This window comes from Aethalodelphis obliquidens, unplaced genomic scaffold, assembly GCF_003676395.1.
Source record: "Aethalodelphis obliquidens isolate GAN/ISIS:26980383/991018 unplaced genomic scaffold, ASM367639v1 scaffold8, whole genome shotgun sequence".
NCBI lineage: Eukaryota > Metazoa > Chordata > Mammalia > Artiodactyla > Delphinidae > Aethalodelphis > Aethalodelphis obliquidens.
In genome coordinates, this window is record NW_020837952.1 from 59880574 (window position 1) to 59901632 (window position 21059).

The following is a 21059-nucleotide window of genomic DNA, read 5'->3' on the forward strand; positions in this document are numbered from 1 at the left end:
TGATGTTAGCACTACAACTTGACCACTGAAGACTCAGATGATGGTTAGCATTTTTTAGCAATAAAGTATTTTTCAACTACGGTATGAATACTGTTTTTATAGATATAGTGTTACTGCACACTTAAGAGACTATAGTATAGTGGAAACATAGCTTATCTACGCACTGGGAAACCAAAAGGTTTGTTGACTCGCTTCATTGTGACATGCACTCTACTGCGGTGCCTGGAACCGAACCAGCGGTGTCTCTGAGGTCATCAGTACGTCAGTTATTGTAGGGGATTACTGCGTGAAATGTGCATATGACATCATCTACATAGCCTTGTGGGATTATCTCCTCTGGTTCACGCTGTTATTAAAAGCACATTGTATGATAGAGCTATTCAGATATTTTAAATATAAAGATGTGGTATTTCTTTAATCTAGACGTATGGAATACATTAGGTAAAAGATGCATTACTCGGAAAGTTCTGCTTTGACAAACTGACAAAGTCTAAATTAACAAATACTGTATCCCCGCGAGGAGCAAATCAATGAAACATCCCAAGAAGAGGAGAAAGACAAAATGGAAACAGTTCTCCAAAGAGACACAGCTCGGACCCGTTCCACGGCAGGGTGTACGCCACCAGCGCTCCCCACCCCACTTACATGAAATTCTTACATCCAGCTCATGAGAGGTCTTAACTTAAATACAACTGACTTTTAAAACTCCCCTTCTTTTTTTTTCTTTTTTTGCGGTACGCAGGCCTCTCACTGTTGTGGCCTCTCCCGTTGCGGAGCACAGGCTCCGGACGCGCAGGCTCAGCGGCCGTGGCTCACGGGCCCAGCCGCTCCGCGGCATGTGGGATCTTCCCGGACCGGGGCACGAACCCGCGTCCCCTGCATCGGCAGGCGGACTCCCAACCACTGCGCCACCAGGGAAGCCCAATACAACTCACTTTTAAATGAGAAGTTTCTCTTCTGGTTTTAGTACAGATGCAGCTTCCCGGCCCCCTGAGTCCCATCAGACCGAGGTCACGCCCTCCCGGGCGGCGCTGCTCCAGGACCGAGTAACAGTGCGGGTCCCCTTCTCCTGTCCCAGCACCTCTGAGAAGTGCCTGATGACGATGACGTACTTGCAGACACAAGAACAGTCTTTACTGTTATTGTAAAAAGCCATAGATGCATATAAATTAAAAGGAAAAAGAAGTTTCCACTGACCTGGTGCAACTACATTCGCTCTAATTTTCTTTCTTGCTACGTCTTTAGCAAGAGCGCGTGAGAACGCAGCTAGCCCGCCTTTACTGGCGCTGTACACGGACTGGCCAGACTGCCCTTTACACCCGCAGTACTTCCCACATTCACAATGGACCCTGTCTGCTGTTTAATCATTGTTTTCACGGCAGCTCTACAGGTCAGCACGGAGCCCAAGAGGTTAGTATGAAGCTGAGATAGCATATCTTCGGCGTTTGTCCTTACTAAGAGGTTATCCCTGTTAATTCCAGCTGCATTTACCAAGAAATTAACTCGACCTAAATTTTTCTCTATCTCTTCAAATGTATTTTGAACATCATGTTCTTTGGCAACGTCACAGCTCAATGCCAAGTGATCTCCCGCGTCCCACGATCTCATCACTTCGGTGAAACCATCGGTGACATTCCTGTAAAGGTGCCCCCCGCCCCCCCGACGGTGAAGTTGGTGCCTCTGCTCCCGGCCCGCCTCTAACTCAACAACAGCTGCGAGCTCGGACCCGCACAGCATCCTGTCTCCCTACCATCCAGAAACTGAAATTCGCGGAGCAATTGAGAATCCATTCCTAATAAATGGGGTGGAGGGGGGGATGCAATAACAAGGAATCTGGTAGAAAAAATCTCATTGTCCCTTGGTGAAGGTCACCAAAGCAACATAGTGACATCAGTGCTTTGGAAGCAGGAAAGCAGACCGGGTACAACCGGGACTGGCGGGGCTGCGAGCCTCCTGGGCCGGCATTCCCTGTCAGCATATATTAATGACATAGTTGGTTATGACAGAGAATCCAAAAGAACGAATGTACAGATAATCTATTAGAGCTAATAAATTCAGCAAGGTTGCTGTATACAAAGTCAATATGCCCAAATCAATTGTATTTCTCTATAGCATTCACAAATAATTAGAAAATGACAGTTTAAGAAATCATTTACAATAACATCAAAAGCACAGAGCACCCAGGAACACATCTAATGAAAGACACGTAAGACATCTGCATGGAAAAATCAGAGCATTATTGAGAGAAATCAAATAAGATCCTTAAAAAGGTGGAGAGATGAGCCACATTCATGGATAAGGAGACTCAATATTGTAATGATTTGAAATCAACCCAAATTGATCTGTGCACTGAATGCTATCCCAGTCCCAATCCCAGCAGGCTCGTAGGTATGTTTGTGGGGGGCGGGCACTGATAAGCTGATCCTAAAATGTATACGCCAGCAAAAAGGATCTATAACGTTCAAAACAGTCTCAAGAAAGGAGAACAAAATTGGAACTCACAGAACTGGATTCCAGACCCACTATCAAGCCAAACACAAATGTACGTTCGAGCACGGTGTGCAAAGGCAAGCAGGCATATGAGGGCATGAAAGGCGGCTGTCTCGTGGGGGTGGGGTGTCAGTGTGACCCCTTGAAGAAAATGGGCTCAGAAAGTGGCAGGTGTGAGGGCAGGTCAGGGTAGGATGAAAAGAGCACCTGCCGTTTGCCAGGTGCTGAACTCTGCAACCGCTCTCTCTGAATTCCCAATGCAGCTCTGCAAAGCACGTGTTGCTAACCCATTTTACAGAAAAGTAAACTGAGGCCCAGAGAAATGAAGCCTCTTGCCCCAAATCACATAGGGCCGTGATGCGAACATAGATCCGACGCTACAACCTGTGCTTCCAGTAACAGAAACTGGCCTGGGCCGGAGAAGAGGCCTCAGGAGTGAGCAGGTGGGCCACAGAGGTTCTGTGTCCTGGCAAAGCAGGGATCCCCAGCATGTCGTGCCTGGCATCTCCAGGGCGGGCCTGTCTCTGTCTTCCTCTTCCTGGCAGGCCTGAGGCTTCTGCAGGCCAGATGTTCTCTGCTTACAAATAACACTGTTTCTGGGGTGGCCTGGAGGGGGAGGGAGACAGGGGGCTAACGGCACAGCAGCGTGTTAAGAGCTGGTGAGTGAATCGACTCTGTGCTCTTTAAGCTAAAACTTGGCCAGCGCTCAAAGATGCAAAATAAAAATGATTCTCAGCATACTAGGTGCATTCTTTACTCATCCAGCCAATTCCAGAAGAAAGTGGACCCAAATGTTGGCTCCAATTTTCTCTCCTTCTGTGCCCCGGGGTCACACGGGGCCCTGGGAGGAATACAGCCAGAGAGCCTGGGGAGTAAAAGGATGGCTATTGGTCTGGGAACGAGGGAGGTCTTAACCCCAGAACCCCCACAGCACCGGGGATTAGGGTCAGCAGCATGACAGCTGAACGGACCCCATTCTTGTTCTGCAGGCCTCACTTTTCTCTTCTGTGAAATGGGAACATGACCCACCTCACCGGACTATTGATCAAGAAGGTGAAAGACTGCTCCCGGTGCCTGGCGCACAGCAAGTGTGCAGGAAATAGCGACCCCGCCCTCACAGGCCGACTGGGCTGACAGGGCTGTGCACTGGAAGCTGCTTGCCCAAGTCACCTGCCTGGGGCTGGTGGCAGGGCCCAGCGTGGGACCCTGAGCCCTCCTGTCCCCTAGGACCCATTTGCTGCTGGACTCCGGGGAATAGAGCAAGGGACCTCTGAACTCTGTAAATACTCGGGGATCAAAGGGGTCCCAGCATTGCACAGGCCCTGAGTAGAGCCTCTTTCTACTAAACATCTGGCCTGGTGACAGGCACGGGGTTGGGGGTGTTCGGCTCTTCAGAGAAAGGAACTGGCATCAGGAGCGCCAGTTATCTGTGTGTTCCAGACCCCGGGAGTAGAGCCAGTGCCGGGGGAGGGGGGCACTGCTCCCTAGTCAGAGGCCCCCCTCAGGGACCAAAGGGCCCTGTGGCTTCCTGATCCCAAGAGAGTGAGAGCAACTCTCCCTAGTGCCCCTCACCTACGGAGCTGTGTGGTCTCGGGCAAGTATCTTAACCTCTCTGAGTCTCAGTGTCCTCAATAGTAAAATGGCATCAATATGGTGTGTTCTGCATAGAATAGTGAGAGGATTCCAGGAGTTTATGTCTGTGAACTGCTGAAAACAAGGCCTGGCGCCTGCAAATGTGTTAGCTGCTGTTATTATTATCGTGGCTGTGGCGGTTGTTGTTAATCATTGTGACTTCCTGGCAAGGAGTGTGGGGAGGAGGGCAAGGGCTCAGAGGAGACAGGGCTCTAGGACAGAGGAATCCAGTTGCCAGGTGGCACCCTCGTGTTACTCCCTCGGAAACCCCTTGGACTGGTAAGCGGGGGCCCAGGATGACCCTTGTGGGGGAAAAGCACAGGGACAGCTGGTGCAAGAGACGTGTGGCCCTTATCCATCCATTCACTCCCCCCAGGGCCTCCTGGGCCAGGCAGGGAGTGATGCTGCTGAGAGAGGAGGGCAGAGACAAAGACTGGGAGAGGCCACGAGCTATGACATCTTGCACCCACATGGTACGTGGTCAGAGCAGCTGGATCACAAGGAGGAGTGTGAAGAATGGTGGTGAGCACCCCATCACCAGAGGTGTGCGAGCCTCGGCGCTGGAGGCAGGGGTGGGGCTCCTGGGTCAGGGGTCCCCCCTCCCACCTCCTGAGAAGTGAGGGGTGGCTGGTACAAAGGATGAGCCCACAGGCATCCTGAGAATGTGATGATGGTAGCAGCAAACATCCTGCAGGGCTGCCGTGAGGACTGCATTTGTTCCTGTTTGCAGAGCCTGGGCAGAGTGCTGGCACGGAGGGACACTGGCTAGGATTACTGTCACACGCTTGAGGGCCTGGATGGACAGCTCGGACCTCACACCACTGGAAACTTCCTGTCCTCCATCAAGAGAGGCAGCCAGGAGGCTGGAGGTGGGGAGTGGATGCTCTCTCAGCGGCATTAGTCTCAATCATCATTCCGGGATCTCAATCATCATTCCTGCATCACAGAGCGGCTTTGTGGAGTGGAGAAAAAATCCATTAAGGTTTTTCAAGCAAAGCTCAAGACATAATCACCTCATTGTTAGGGACCTTAGTGGTGGCAGCCCTGCTCCCTCCCCCATCGGCCACCGAACTAGCTCAGGTGGGACTGTGCCTCCCAGGGCGGGGGTCAGGTGACAGGTGAGCCCTGGCCACACCCCAAACGGCTCCGATGACCTCCAGGGATGTCCTTTCCGGGGCTTTCAGCGACAGATTGATCTGGTCCCTCCTGGTACGCCCATCCCCCTGCATATTAACCTTGAAAAGTCCGACTCTGACATTCTTCTGCCTAAAGTCTCCAGTGACTCCCGTTGCCTTCCTGATAGCGTCCAGACCTTCCTCGATGTGCATCAGACGCCCACCGGCCGGCGTCTGCCCGACTCCCAGGCTGAGTGCCTGGCTCTCATTGGGCAGCCTTGGGCTGGAGTCCGGCTCTGCCTGTTCCCAGCAGGTCACCTAACTTCCCTGAACTCCAGGGTCCTCATCTGTAAATGGTATAAAGTAACAGGTGCCTGCAGGTGTTGCTGAGAAAATAAGGAGATAAGCAGAGGGGAGAGTCCGGCTCGGTTCCAGGCACAGGCTAAACGCCTGCGGTTATTAACCTCCTCCTGCCCTTCCCACCCCCAACCCCGCCACTGCTCAGCGCTGCGGTGCCCTGGTGTCGTTGTGCCTCATTCATTGTCTGCCTGACTTACACGTCTCCGTTTAGGCCATTCAGGATGTGCTTTGAAGGTGGGGCTGCAGGACCCGCTCATGGTTTGAATGCTACACGGAGAGGTGCTGGGGAAGATGGGAGAGGGGAAATCAGGGAGCAGTTGATATCTGTTCAGTGTCGCCCCGTCCAGGGAAGAGCCCTCAGCTGAGCCTACTGGGGTCGCTGCTGAGGTCAGAGGTCGGAACTGCACTCAGGGAAGGTCCGTCCACCTCCTGGATCTCAGTGGAGCCCCGGAATTGCTCCGAGCCACACGACAATGGGCCTTCCGACTGGGGGTCTCGTGACAAGGCTTCATGCTTTCCCGGGCGTCAGCTAACCCTCCCTCTCGGGATCTTGCCCTGGCCTGTAGAGGGGCCCAACATCACCCCATTTCTCAGATGAGGGCACTGGGGACCAGCAGGCGATGGGACCAGCCCAGGTCCCATAGCTGTAAGTGGCGGTGACCCTGGCCACCCGTCCCTGTCCTGTGTTTCTGCTCTAGGGGCTGGGGTGTTTGCCCCTGCCCCCCTTTGCCCCTAGCCTTGTGGCAGAGCCCCCAGAAGGTGCTGGCCCTGAGCCCTCTGTCCACGCCCCCCTTGGCTAGCCCCCCAACCCTGGCTTTATCCCCACTGTATGCAGACGGTGCCCACCCACAAGTGTCGGCTCTAAGGTCTCCCTGCATCATGGCAGATGTGTGGACCTTCGCGTCTGCAGCCGCCGCCTCTGGTTGTTTCTGGAAGATTCATTCTCTGTGCTTTTCTCTCTTTTCCAAGTTTTCAGATATAATTATTCCAAAGTCGAAACACTGGGAGGACCTGCTCACTGAGGGAGCCTCTTCCCCACCTGGGGACATGAACGCCTCTTCCAGCCCCCTGGGCATCCCCTCACGACATCCTCCCCAGAGAGAAGAGGTGCTTTCCTCATGTCACACAGCCAGCAGGTGGCAAAGTCACGTCTCAAAACGGCGCCCTGTCTGCCAGGCCAGGGCCCCTCAGGACATCCCAGAGTGCTGGCTGGGAGGCTGAGTTCCGTGCTCAGGCCACCCCTGTACACCAGCAGGTAGGCGCATCCCTGCCCTGGTTTCCCTGTCTGCCAAGCGACACGTGGCCTCTGTCCCCGTAGCTCCCACATACATGCACGTGTCGTGTACATGCACAAACACGCCCTGTCAAGGCCCGAACACTGGCAGCGTTGGGGTTTCTCACGGCTCCTCCGTCCCTGGGCTCAGACCCTGGAGAGCAGCGGGAACGCGGCAGAGCGGGGCTCCCGGCAGACGCCCCAGGAGCGCCTGTGAGCGTGTGCACGTATGTGTGTGTATTATACCTGTAGCGCCCGCTGTCGTCAGGGCCGCTGGGAGACACCCTCATTTGTCTGGAGTCTTGGCCGGCAGGTAACAACTTATGTAGTGATTCCTGGGTGCTGACTCCCGCCTCCCCTCCCCTGGGGAGAGGACCTCGGCTGGCCTGGGAGGGAAGTGGATCTGGAGGAGGTCAGGGCACGGCTTCCCCAGGCTGGGCCCCTGTTCCAGCTCAGCTGAAGGCTGTATGACCTTGCAACTGTCCTGTGACCTGCGCAGGGCTGCACCCAGGCAGAGCGCACTACGGTCCATGCAGACGTCGTAATCTTGGTGCAGGGGGATGGGCTGCTTGGCCCAGGGGTCACTGAGCTTCGCTGGTGTGGGCGGCTCCTGGCACTGACCTCACCTCCCCGGCGGCCCACCTGCCCTCTGCCTTGGGGGCAGGGGTGAGTGGGGACGGGGACCCTGGCCCTGCGTGCATGGGTGGCATTGAGTTTGATCCAAGCTAAGTCTCAGTCACTCAGTGAAGGGGACATCTCCAGCCAGTGCCACTCAGCTGGTCCACACGGAGAGTCCATCCCGGGGAGAAATGTGGAAGACAAGCCACAGGCAACCGAGGGGGTGCAGACCACCTGCTCGCCAGTAAGGAACACGCCCTGATGAGTCCAAGGGCAGGTGTATATGCGCCCAGCACGTGTGTGGCGTGTGCATGCACACGTAGGTGCATGCGTAAGGGGGGCGGGCCTGGGGATCCAAGCGGGAGGGGCCGAGTGTGTGCTCATCACCTCCCTCCACCCCATTTGCCACACCTGAGGCTGAGCCGCCACCACTTTCAGCTTGGTCCCCTGGTCCCCCGAATCCTCCTGCACACAGCCAGCGGGCTTCTTCCTGAAACACCTGCCTGACTGTGTCAGCTCCATGATGAGATTGACCATTGCCTTCCTTTAGGATGAACACCCAAATCCCCCACAGATTTATAATGCATCATCCAAACCCGTCTTTACTCTTGAATGTAAAAGAGAGACGTTAACAACGTCAGGATCACGGGTGTAAATGGGACTGTCCTGAGCTGCCCAGAGCCTGTGGTCGCCCTCACGCTAAAGCTCTGTGTAAGGCTTGCTGGGGACTGGCCACTGCCCACCTCTCCAGCCACATCTCACATCCTGCTCCACTCTGTTTTCTGAACTTTTTTTTTTTGCGGTACGCAGGCCTCTTACTGTCGTGGCCTCTCCCGTTGCTGAGCGCAGGTTCAGCGGCCATGGCTCACGGGCCCAGCCGCTCCGTGGCACGTGGGATCCTCCCGGACCAGGGCACGAACCCGCATCCCCTGCATCGGAAGGCGGACTCTCAACAACTGTGCCACCAGGGAAGCCCTGAACTTTTTTCTTCCTATAAACTTTAGGTTCCTTTCCACCCCAGGGCCTTTGCACATGCTGTTCCTTCTGTCTGGAATGCTCTTCCTCCCTCTTCCCCTCCTCTCCTCCTAGTTAAGTCCTGTCCATCCTTTAGATCCCAGCTCAGGGAAGCCTCCTTCCCTACCTGGTGGGCTCAGAGCAGTTATCTGCCTTGTAGCTGCTCACCCTCTTGGGTAGCTAATGTCCGCTCCTGCCCTGGGCCACATGCCCATGGGCCTATGCCAGTTTGGGGCATTGACAACTTCCCAGGCGAGGCCTGGTACACACTAGGTGCTTACCTCCCCCCATCCCCACCTAGAAAGGCACAGGACCAGAGCTGGGTCTCCATACACACTTGCTGCCTGATGTTAACAGCCCCCCAGATGGTGCTACCATCCCCTGAAGCTCAGAGAGCTGTGGACACTTCCTGGAGTTCACTTAGTCGGTAAGTGGCAGAGGTGAGAGTCAAACCCACTTCCTCCCGGAGGATAGTTTCCACTGGGGAGCACGAGAAGCCCAGGCTGGGGAGTTGCTAGGCGTGAGGCCCTGCGCGGGGAACCGTCGGCCTGTGCGAAGCCTGCAGCCCTCCCCTCGCCACCGTGGGTGCGGAAGGAGGGTGGTCCTGTTACCCCAGCGCGAGAGGGTCTCCCCCACCAGCGGGCATCTTTCAGAAAGAGAACGATGCTGCAAACTGCGTGCCCACGTATGCCTTCCCATCAGGTGGCCATCCCGGGGAGGTGGGCCCAGCTGTGCCAGGAGGACCCCACGTATGCCTTCCCATCAGGTGGCCATCCCGGGGAGGTGGGGCCCAGCTGTGCCGGGAGGACCGTGATGGGCAAGCTCCCCAGGAGTGGCTCCACCTAAGGAGGAACTTTCTAGAAGGCAAAACTGTCCTCCGTAAGAACAGCCTGCCTGAGTAGATGGTGAGGCGTATGACACCTGCCCTTCGTGCCCTTTGGGTGGTCCCGGTGGGAGGGCAGTGGGGGGGGAGGTGAGGGACAGGCTGAGCGCAGAGCTGCCTGCAGCCATGAGACGTCAGGACTGCAGGGGCCCCACGCCAGGCCCACCCTGACTCTACTGTTTTCCTCCCGCCCTGACCTCAGGTGATGGCTGCTGGGGACTTGCGCGTCTATGTGTCTCCACGGGCCAGTGAAGACGTAGGAGTCAGCAGCTCCTTACTGAGCACCCACTGCGAGCCAGACCCTGGGGCTGTGGAAGGGGTGCACGGGGCTCTTTCTTGGGGAACTCGAGTCCCTCAGGGGGAGACAGACACGTAGTATGAGTCGAAAAGACGAGCTGTAGCTTGGGGGAGATGCGGGAGGCCCAGGGAGCACAGAGGAGCGACCGATGGCCGTGGAGGTGGCGGGGCACCTGGGGACATGCTTCCCAGGGAGACCGAGGCAGGAGGTGAGTGTCGAAAGATGAGTAGGAGTTGACCAGGGAGACGAAGGAGGGAAGGTGTCTGGGCGGAGGGAACAGCGTGTACAAAGGCACGGACGGCTGATTCTGGACGTCTGGGTGTGCCGAGCTGAGGGTTGAGGCCCAGACATGGGATAGAGTTGGGGAGGGGGAGGCAGAGGTCATTGGGGGGGTATGGGGGAGGGGAGCGGATCAGACAGGCCCTCGTGGGAGTGTGGGTTTTAGCCCCGGGGATGCCGGGGAGCCAGGGAAGAGTTTTCAGCTGGTGGGAAGGACCTGGGCTGACGTGGGTCTTGGGAAGTTCTGTCCAGCACTGGCGAGGAGGCCTGGACCCCAGCATCCGGCAGGTGCTTTTGTCAGAGACCTTGACCAGCCTTTCCAAGAAAGACAGACAGACGAGGAGACAGGCGGGAGAAAGACCCAGAGGATGTTCACAGAGCATCCGGGAAAAGCAGGCAGGCCCGGCGTCTTCCTCTTCTGCCTGCAATGCCGGGAAGGGCCCGCGTGGGTATGAGAAGCCGGCCTCTCCCCCACAAGGCGTTTGAAAGTGTGCCTGATTGACAGCAGAACAGTAAAAGGAGGAATTCAAACACAGTCAGTCCCTCCCTTTGCTGGGATTAGCTGCTAGGAGTGTAATGATTTTCATTAATACCATCAGCTTTCCTCAACCTTGATTATAATCACTCTCCCGACCACATTCCCCTCGGTGAAGTGTTGCTGAGTGGAAGGTACATTAATCAAATCAACATCTGAAGGCTGATGGCCTGAACTCGGAGCCCGTGGCCAATGGGGGGTCAGAGGCGGGCGGCTGGGCACCCTCTCTCCCTGGGGCAGGACATCCATATAGACGGAGAATTGATGAATGCTAATGTGGCCGTGATGAGCTGCCTCCCTGCAGCCGCCTGCCTCCTGTTCACAGGCTCTGTTCTCATTTATCACCTGTTGGGCCCTCACCACATGTCCTGGTGGCAGGAATATTGTTTATATTTTCAGACAAGAAAGAGCCGTGGCTCAGAGAAGTCCAGTGACTTCCTGAAGGTCACACAGCACGTTGAAAGTCAGTTTTAAACCAGAGTTTGGTGACCTTTGGCCCACCTTCTCTTTCCTCTACAACCTGATTGTTCCCCTGGGAAGCAGGGTGGGTAGACGTGGGCACTGGAAGGAAGAGAGGGGCAGAGAGGAAAGGCAGGAGGAAATGGGAGGCAGGCTTCCCGGTCTGGCCGCCCCAGAGTCCTGAGTACTGGCTGACGCCTGCGTCTCCTCTATAGATGACTCTCCCCTCTGCACTCTGAGTGATTTTTAAGATGCAACCGTGATTGTGTCACTCGGGGCTCTGAAGACCCAGCCCAGCTCCGGCCTCTTCTTCTCCACCTGCCTGCTGCGTTCCAGCTACACCATTTGTTTGCCATTTCCAGAAGCCCAGTCCAGGCGGCCCCCTGTCCCTTCTGTGGGTCTCAGGCACTCATAAATAATTCTATGAGACGTCAGTTACGTAGACTTCTTTCTACCGATGGAGCTGAAGGCTGACAGATGGGGCTGGGCCTGGCACCTCTGCCACCTGCCTGCCGCCTCGGGCGCGGTGTTCACCTCCCTAGGCCTCAGTTTCCTCATATGTAAGGTGGGTGATAAGAACTCGGGGAGTAGCGCGGGCTCTTCTCAGGGTGCTTGGCAGGTACTCCCGCCTCGCCCTCTTGTCTCTCTGGGTGGTTTTCCATGAGGACCCGGTTGTCCCACTGCAGACTCCAGGACGGCGGGAACAGGGCTTTTCCTACTTGTCCCGAAGGCATTTTCCAAGCCCAGGCGCTGTAGAGGCTGAGAAGCCGGGAAGCCTGGCCCAAGTCACACGCCCTTTGGGGGCCTCGCCAGTCCTGTGCAGGAGACGCACTCAGGGCCCTGGGAACAGGTGATGAGGTGCAGCACGGGTCACACCAACGAGGGGCAGCAGGAGGCTCCCCAAACCCTGCCGGGAGCCCCGAGAGCAGAGCGCAAACCAGCAAGGGAGCCAATGTCTCACCCCTGGCTTGGAAAGGCCAGGAGACAGAGTAACGACGCAGCCGCCAGGCCAACACCTGGCCACGGCCCCAGAAGACAAACAAATACATCAAGTTTCCTTCTGCCCGCACCGCCCCAGCCCAGCTTCCCCAGAGCTGCCAGGGAGCGGGTGAACCACGCATGCCTGACAGATGACTGGTGACAGAGGACCCGGTGCCCTGATTAAGCCAGGGAGAAAAGCAATGTCTAATATTTACTTCAGGGGAAAGAAACAAAAACATGGTAAATCCACTTGGCAGGAAAGAGAGCCAAGGCACCCTGTTCGGGTGGCTCACTGGGCTCTGGGGCTCTGGCCTCCCCACCCCGGGCTGCTAAGAGCAGAAAGTGTGCGCTGGAACGCACAGTCGCTGACCCAGTCGGCTGACCCAGTCGGCTCCCCTGCAGACTGGACAGCATCAGGCTGGAGAGATGGGAGGAGAGTAGACCTCAGACAGAGGGGAGAGGGAGTGTGGGTCTCCCTGGCGGGGCCCAGAGAAGCCCAAGTACGAAGGCTGGAACTGGTCAGGGTGCAGTGGTCAGGGGGCGGTAATCAGGGGGCCCATTTGGGATGGGGGCGTTCTCGTCTGGTCTCTCCTCTCTCTTGTTAACCAGAGTTGCTGGTGACCATGACCTTTGAGCCTCCCTCCCCCAACCCATGGGCAGAGTCCCTGGGTGGGTCCTGCCTGTGTGCTGAGTGATAAGAAGGAAGAAAGGCAGGAGAGAACAGGTGGGTTTCCGAACCCTGGAGATGGCTGACGTTACCAGGAGCAGTCTATCGGCTGGGTTAAGGACCACACAGGCTCAGCGAGAGATCAGGTTGGGGTTCTGGAAGAACCTCCGGACACAGGACAAAACGGTAAGAGATGGGCATGAGCAAAGGGACTCAGGGCTGTGGACATCTGATCTCAAGCTTCACGAGCATCTGAGAGCAGCTCCCGGGAGAGTGCGGGGACACGAGGAGGAGTAAGCAGAGTTTAAGAAAGAAGTAATGATGGAAGGAAAGCTCCCCGCGAGCGGCAGCAAGACCCACATTTACAGATCAAATGTGCCCATGAGTGTGGAGCAGGACTGGTGGTGGAAAAATACCCACTCCTGGTGAAATTCAGAATGGCAACAAGAAGAGAACACCCTGCAAGCTCCCTCTGGAAGAAAGTAGCCCAGACTTTGGAACGAGAGCCAGACCCGCATCAGATTTCTCCCGATCAACCAGAAAAGCGGGAAGATGGCGGAGCAAAGTGCTCAAAGTTCGGAAGGCAGAGGTTTGAACAGAGATCTGCACAAGCTGACCCGTCCGCGGGACGGCAAACCGGAGACTTCTGCGCGTGAGGAGGAAGGCGGCCGGGGTACCCCAAGCCCTACGCGCACACCTGAGCCTGGGCTGCGCGCACACCTGCATCCTGGTGAGCAGGCAGCGTGAATGGGCCTGGGACTGCTGAGGCCGTGGGAGCAGCAGAGACCCAAAGGTAGCGCACCAGGTACACGTGGCCCTCGGCGTCAGGCAGGTTCTCCTCCCAGGGGCATGTTTTCAAGAGTTGGGATCACACCTCCTGGTGTGCAGGTCCAATGACGCTTCATGGCTCCTCGGGGAGTAGCATTTGCATAGTGCTAGTTTCATAAGCCCTCTTTATTAACCCCCAGCTCTAGACTCGGTTCACTGACAAAGCGCAGATGGGTGCTTGCTGTTTGTTCAACCCTCCCCCAGCCAGTGGAGCAGCCCCAGCAGTGGAGCAGCAGCGGGAGGGACAGGAGGGTGCGTTTCACCGCTCAATGACGCCCAGAGTTGGCAAATAGAGAAGCTGAGGTTGACGTTTTTTGCTCGTTGGTTCAGCTAGCTCTGCCCGGCTCCCACTGAGGGCCAAGAGCTCTGCAGTCATGAGCAACCTAAGTGTCCATCGACAGATGAATGGATAAAGAAGATGTGGCACATATACGCAATGGAGTATTACTCAGCCATAAAAAGAAACGAAACTGAGTTATTTGTAGTGAGGTGGATGGACCTAGAGTCTCATACAGAGTGAAGTAAGTCAGAAAGAGAGAGACAAATACCGTATGCTAACACATATATATGGAATCTAAAAAAAAAAATAAGGTCATGAAGAACCTAGGGGTAAGACGGGAACAAAGACACAGACCTACTAGAGAATGGACTTGAGGATACGGGGAGGGGCAAGGGTGAGCTGGGACAAAGTGAGAGAGAGGCATGGACATATATACACTGCCAAACGTAAAATAGATAGCTAGTGGGAAGCAGCCGCATAGCACAGGGAGATCAGCTCGGCGCTTTGTGACCACCTAGAGGGGTGGGATAGGGAGGGTGGGAGGGAGGGAGACGCAAGAGGGAAGAGATATGGGAACATATGTATATGTATAACTGATTCACTTTGTTATAAAGCAGAAACTAACACACCATTGTAAAGCAATTATACTCCAATAAAGATGTTAAAAAAAAAAAAAGAGCAAACTGGGTCCTCCTCCCATGGGGGTTGGAGAGGGGTCAGACGGGAAACCCAGTAACACAGAACAGAACTGCCAGGGCGGCCAAGAACTGCCCAGGGTCGCTGGGTGGAGAGCGTCAGCGGGGAGTGCCCCAGAATGCATTTGGGGGGCTCTGGGGGCTGGTCTTAAAGCTAAGAGTGGGTGGCAAAAAGGGCCAGCAGGGGAACCAGCTTCCTGCCTGGGGAGCAGCCGGTGCAGGGCCAGGACTGAGGAATTTAGGGGGGCCAGTGATGCTGGGCTGGGCGTCACAGAGAGTGGGGAGAGGGACACGGAGGGTGAGAGAGGGGGAGCCGGTACCGAGAAGCAAATCCCTGTCGGAGGTGGAGAGGCAGGAGCGGGGAGGTGGGCGAAGGAGGCTGCATTTCAGAGCAGGAGCCACAGATATGGTGTGAAGTCAATAAGAAAGAGGTGGAAGTGTATTATTTAAAGTTATAAAGGGAGGGCTTCCCTGGTGGCGCAGTGGTTGAGAGTCCGCCTGCCGATGCAGGGGACGCGGGTTCGTGCCCCGGTCCGGGAAGATCCCACATGCCGCGGAGCGGCTGGGCCCGTGAGCCACGGCCGCTGAGCCTGCGCGTCCGGAGCCTGTGCTCCGCAACAGGAGAGGCCACAACAGTGAGAGGCCCGCGTACCACAAAAAAAAAAAAAAAAAAAAGTTATAAAGGGAAATGGAGAACAGCCTTTGGCTCATGGGAGAGGGTCTGTGCAGGGGGATGGGAGTGCAGGCGGCTTTTACCCTTCCTTTTACACATTTCTATAAGATTTGCATATGCATTATACATAATCACGTTCATAGGTCACTCTTTTAATTAAAAAGGTAGGGGAACAGGGAGAAACGAAAAAGAAGTGGCCGGCCCTGCTTCCAGAGCGAGATGCTAACTTAAGGTTAGAGGAGGAGACGGGGGTCAGAGTGGATCTGGGCAGGGAAGTGTGATGGGGTGGTCAGGGAGCCCTCCAGGAGGCGGCACTGAGGCTGAGCCTGGGGATGAGGGGGCGCCAGCCCTGGGGTGGGGGAGGGGTGGTCAGTCAGGGGTAAGGAACAGAGGGAACAGCAAACGCTGAGGCCTGATGGGACAAGGGACGTGTGAAGACCAGCGAGGAGGCAGTGGGTGGGCAGGTGAGGTGGGTGGGAGAGGGCTCACTCAGGGCCCGGGGCTGTGGGCCCTTTGATGGTGATGAGTTACCCTTGTGATCCCGAATAACATCCCAGCAACAGCTAACACCTAGGGACCCTCTCTCGGTGCCACGCCCCCGTGCTGAGCATTGCACGTGGAGTATTTCATTCACTGCTCATAAAAAAAAAAAAAAAAATTGCATAATTTTGCCCATTTTACAGATGAGAAAACTGAGGCTCAGAGAGGTGAATTAGCTCAGCCAGAGTTGGAGGGCTGGTAAATGGCAGAGCTGGGATCTGCACCCCGGGAGCCCAATGGCCATTGCTCCACCACCACCACTTGCAGGGGACAGGGCCAGCCCTGGGACAGGGCCAGTTCCTTGAACCGTGGCTGGCTGTCCCCAAGGCAGAGATACAAGCCCTGATCCTACAATGAAGCTCTCTGGTCCTGGATCGGTGCACCCAGAGTTTGAAATTCAATTCGATTATAAGTGCATTAAAAAAATCAACAGAACCCAGAAACGCAGCCTCATGGAGTGAGGCAGAAATCGAGCCTGCTGGCTCCTGTGGGGCAGCTGCTTGAGGACATAGTTCCGAAGTGCTCACCAAGGCAAAATGGGCCAGCGTGTCGGGACATAATGGACGCTAAACAGTGGGTTCTCAAGACGGCCCACAGGCGCCCCAACCGAGCAAGGAACCTGCAGCCTCCTGAGAAGAGCGGAGCTTCTCCCCTTCTAAGAGCAGAAAACCAAATATTCCCCAGCTCCACACACAAACACCATGCAGGCCGTGCCTTGGGGTGGAAACAGCACGGGATGCGGCCCAAGGCCTGTGTCTGTGCCCCCTCTGCCTCTGCTGTGTGACCTTCGACACGTCACTCTGTATCCCCGGCCTCAGTCTCCTCAACTGTATAACAGGATGACATAGAATACCCGCTTCCCAGGGCTCTCGAGCCCCACCTACTGGAGAATCCTGGTTGCAGCAGGTGAGCTGATACCATCCCACCCCCAGCTCTCTGCACCTGCTCTTCCCTCTCCCTGGGGTGCTATTCCCTGAGTTCCCGTGGCCAACTCCAGCAGGTCTCAGCTTAAACGTCACTTCCTCAGCAAGCGTGCTCCTTGCCCTCCAATTCATCCTGTGAGATTGTTGTCCTGTCTTGTGGTGCCCTGTTCTCCGTGGGCATCTGGCCAGGCCTGTGGCCGCAGGAACCAGGGGAGGGGCCAGCCCCTAGCCCTGCCTGGGGGACAGCAGGCTGGCGGCAGAGCAGAAGCATTAACGTAGAAGTTGAAGAAATTGCTGGGGTCACACATGGAGGGTCAGTTCCTACTGCTGGGCTGTGCCCTTGAGGAAAGAGTGGGATTTTAACAGAAGGAGGAGGGAACAGACGGGGCAAAGCAGCGAGCTGTCGGATGCACAGAGAACTCAGGGACCAGGACATAGTCTCGTGTAATGGCAACTTGTGGAGGCTGGTACGCATGATCAGGGGTGTGGACTTAAGCCTGCGGGTGCTGGGGTCGCCCGTAAGGAATCCCGCCTTGGAATAACTGTACATCCTTGGAATAACTGTAGCTTGCAGTTAGATGGTGGTAAATGGGGAGAGGTGGGGTCTCCGGGGCCTGTCCCTTTGGGATCCAGCTGGCAGCTGGGACTCGGGTTGGCACTCTCACAAATATTACGGTGCCAGGTCACCCACGGTCCTCAGTCTGGGGACTGCACTCAGCCCCGGGCGCTTGTCCACACTGCCAGTTGGGTCTGGGGTACTGGAAGTGCAGGGAGCAAAATTTTCTACCCCAAAATGTGTCTCTTTGGGAGGATTAACTCAGACTGATGGTTTTTAAGAAATAGAAGACTCAGGGAAGTTTCTTTTTGCTGCCTCTTAGCTGCCTAAAAAATTTAGATAAAGGGCCTGTTCCTGGAATAGAGCCATCACCAGAGATATCTGCAAAGAACATGGGCCAGGTGTGGGGGCTGACTGGGCGGGGCCTAGACATCAGAGTCCACTCCGTGTCCCATTGTCTCTGCGAGGCCCACAAACATTTGTTTTCCAAACATTTGCTTTTCCTTCTTCCTGTGAATTGCCTTCCTCCCCTTTGAAGTCCCAAACCACGACCCCCAACATCCTTTTTTCTCTTTAGCTGAAAACGGCATTTAAGCTAAGGGTTTTGGCCATTTGCGGGCGTTAGTTTTCCTGGGTCTCTCCCATCTACATATGTTATTAAACTTTTGTCTGATTTTCTCCTGTTGATCTGTCTCATGTTGGTTTAATTCTTAGACCAGCCAGAAGAACCTAGAAGGGTAGAAGGAAATTTCTTCCTCCCCGACAGAAGTGAGGTAGGCTTGGCTCTGCACCCCTCCCCCACATCTAAGGGTTCCAGGGTCTTTGCAAGCTGCTTGCCCTCTGAGCGTCAGTTTCCTCAGCTGCAAACGGATGTGAAGACATTAGTTAACTGAGGAGACAGCAAGTGTGAATAAGCCCAGGTGGGGATTCCGGCAGGGGGGTGGCTGGAGGTCCAGAGGGGAGAACAGCATGTGCAAAGGCCTGGCGCCATGGGTTTGTCTCGCTGGGGGTGGCAGACAGTGGCGGGATTGGGGCTGCAGAAGCAGGAGACGCCAGGATGGAGTTGGGCCATATCTGAAGGGACTGGGGTGGGTCACGCTAAATTGATCAGCTGGAGAGCTTCCGGAATGAAGACACTGGCTGAAGTGCGGGGGATAGGTTAGAGGGGGCTATGAGTCTTAACCTTGGCAATGGAGACCAAAGGCACCAAAGAGGAAATGCATAACGTCTCAGAATAATGACTGTTAAAGCATGTCTATCAGGCACTTGCTAAGAGCAAGGTTCTGTACAGCTATTAAGGCAAATGTGATAGCTTTACCATGTTACAGCTGAGGCCCAGAGAGGTTAAGTAACTCACGCAAGATCACACAGCCCACGATCACAGTGCATCCTCCTAACCACTGGCCGTACCTCCAGGGGAGAGCCCACTGAGCAATCAGACACCAACACAAAGCATATCTTAGCACCAAAGCCATCCTAGGCTACACAGATCACTGTTAGCAATAGTCTATGATATTTGCACAGCACTTTACAGTTCGCCATCCATCTTCACCTGTATTATCTCATAAGACCCATACAATAGCCCTGCACAGAATTATCAGTTCTGTTTTCCAGACATCAAGGGACCAGCCCCAGCTCACAAGGTGAGCAAGGTTTACATCCGAGACTCACTCCTGGCCAGGTCGGCTGATCCCACTTGGCTAGAGTGTGGCCCCTGTTCACAGCCATCACCATTCCCTGAGCTGCTGCTGTGCTCCAGGCCCTCCTGCTGCCTCCTCCTCTCGCTCGGTCATCCATCCCACCCACTCCATGGTACAGGCATCCTAAGGCTCGCTTCACGGACGAGAACCGCTTGAGCCTAGGATCGCTGTAGTCGCTTGCCCAGGGTCACACATCTAAGCGGGGGATGTCAGCTTCATTGAGTCAGGCTACAGCCTGAGCTCTCCCCTCCCCCCAGCCCTCTGAGCAGGGGCCCGTAAATCGATTGATGACTGAGCTGGCGCCTTTGCGGCTGCCCCCCCCATCCCATCAGCTCTGCCCACCCTGTTCCTTGATTCTGGATGGCAGGTCCTGGGAAAGCGTGTCTCAGAAGCGCAGAAGGTTTCCACGAAGCAGCCAGATGACACGCATGCTCTTCTCAGGAGCAGAACAGCATCAGAAGGGAGGCCCGAGAAGCCTCAATTGTCTTCCAGTTTTCATCATTCGTGAGGTGCTTTCTCGGCAGACCTTGGCGGAAGCTCATCGGCAGGCGGGTGTGGGAGCCTGAGAGGAGCAGAGTGTCCCGTCACGTGACTGATCTTGGAGAGATCACACGCTTGGGAGCTGCGCTTAGAGGACTTTGAGACACAAACCTCACAGTGTCCGCCGCAAGATGAAGGCTGTGACACGCTGGCAGAGGCAGGAAGGGATTTCTAGCCTCGATGCTCCTAACGCGGAAGCAAGGGGGGTTCAACCTGGTAGTCAGTTGGCTGGTCTAGGGGGCTCTGGGTCTTCACCCCAACAGAGACATTAGGGCTCAGAGCAGGCTGGGATGTGTCGAGATGGCAGAATTCCTGGTTTTTGACAACAACACGATGTAACTCAAAAGAATCTCATGGCCCCATGTGGCCCAGTCTCTGTGAAGAATGACCTTCCACCCTAAATCTGTAACCGAGCAGGACCCTATGGGGCCTTCCCGGGACAGGCCTTCCCCCATATCCTCTGCTTTAGCTCCTCTCTGAAGTACCTAGATAACAGTATTTGATGCACATTACCAAGTTGTTTTACAGATGTGAAAACTCCCCACCAAATGGAAGATGTTAACTACTTGATGACCGTGAGCACATGGGCCCAGGCCTCCTGGAGCCTGAGGACTGATAACTTCACCCCTGTGACACCGTCCTGTTACCTCACCATCAGCCAATCAGAGAGCTGTGCGTGACCTGATCCCATAGCCCGCGGACCCCCCTCCCTTACCTGGCTTCTAAAAATACTTGGCTGGGACTTCCATGGTGGTCCAGCGGTTAAGGCTCTGCGTTCCCAACGCAGGGGGCCCAGGTTCGATCTCTGGTCAGGGAACTAGATCCTGCATGACGCAGCGAAGAGCCCGCATGCCGCAACTAAAGATGCCGTGTGCTACAATGATGATCCCGTGTGCTGCAACTAAGACCCAGGGCAGCCAAATAAATAAGTAAATATTAATCAATAAAAGTCTAAGTGAGACTTAAAAAAATTTTTTAAATAATAAGAATAAAAATGCTTTGCTAAAAAAAAAAAAAAAAAAAAAAAAAATGCTTTGCTGAAACCCTTCAGGGATTTCGGGGCTTTTAGGGCGTGAGCAACCCTGTCTCCTAGCACGGCCCTGCGATAAAACTTCCTCTGCTCCAAACTCCAACGTTCTGGTGCGTTTGGCCTCGCTGTGCCACAGGCGCGTGAACTTGCGCTAACAAGTCCTCTTTCTCTTTCCGCCCTTGCAGCTTCTCCATCTCTCCTCCCACCCAGGCTCGCAGCTCATTACTTTTTGCTTCCTGTCTCAGACTGTTTTACAGTTTCCTCTCCACGCTGCCCACGATCAGAATTCTCTAGAACACCGGGAAGCACAGGAGCTGCCTGGTGGTCAAGTTCTTTCCCCTTTGTCTTTCTCAACTTTCCCAATTCCGTAGCTCAGAGATCCAGGAAACACCTGGTTCCTCTGGACTCTCGCTAGGGATTTCAAAGATGGAGCAGGTGAGTGGGGCAGGACAGCATTCTCTTTAGCTGGGAGGACAGGGTGGAAGTTTCCCCATGTCATGGTAGCATCGCTGTGTCATGGTGATAAGGCTCACTACTTGAGAAGGGTTCCTCCGTGTCAGGCTCCATCAGCTACTGTCCCCGCCCTCATGGAGTCCCATCTCATGGCAGAGAAAGACACATGTCCTCTATGGGGCCACTGTCACCAGTGCCTTCCTGGAAGTCTGCACATGTCCAGTGGGGAAGAGGGAG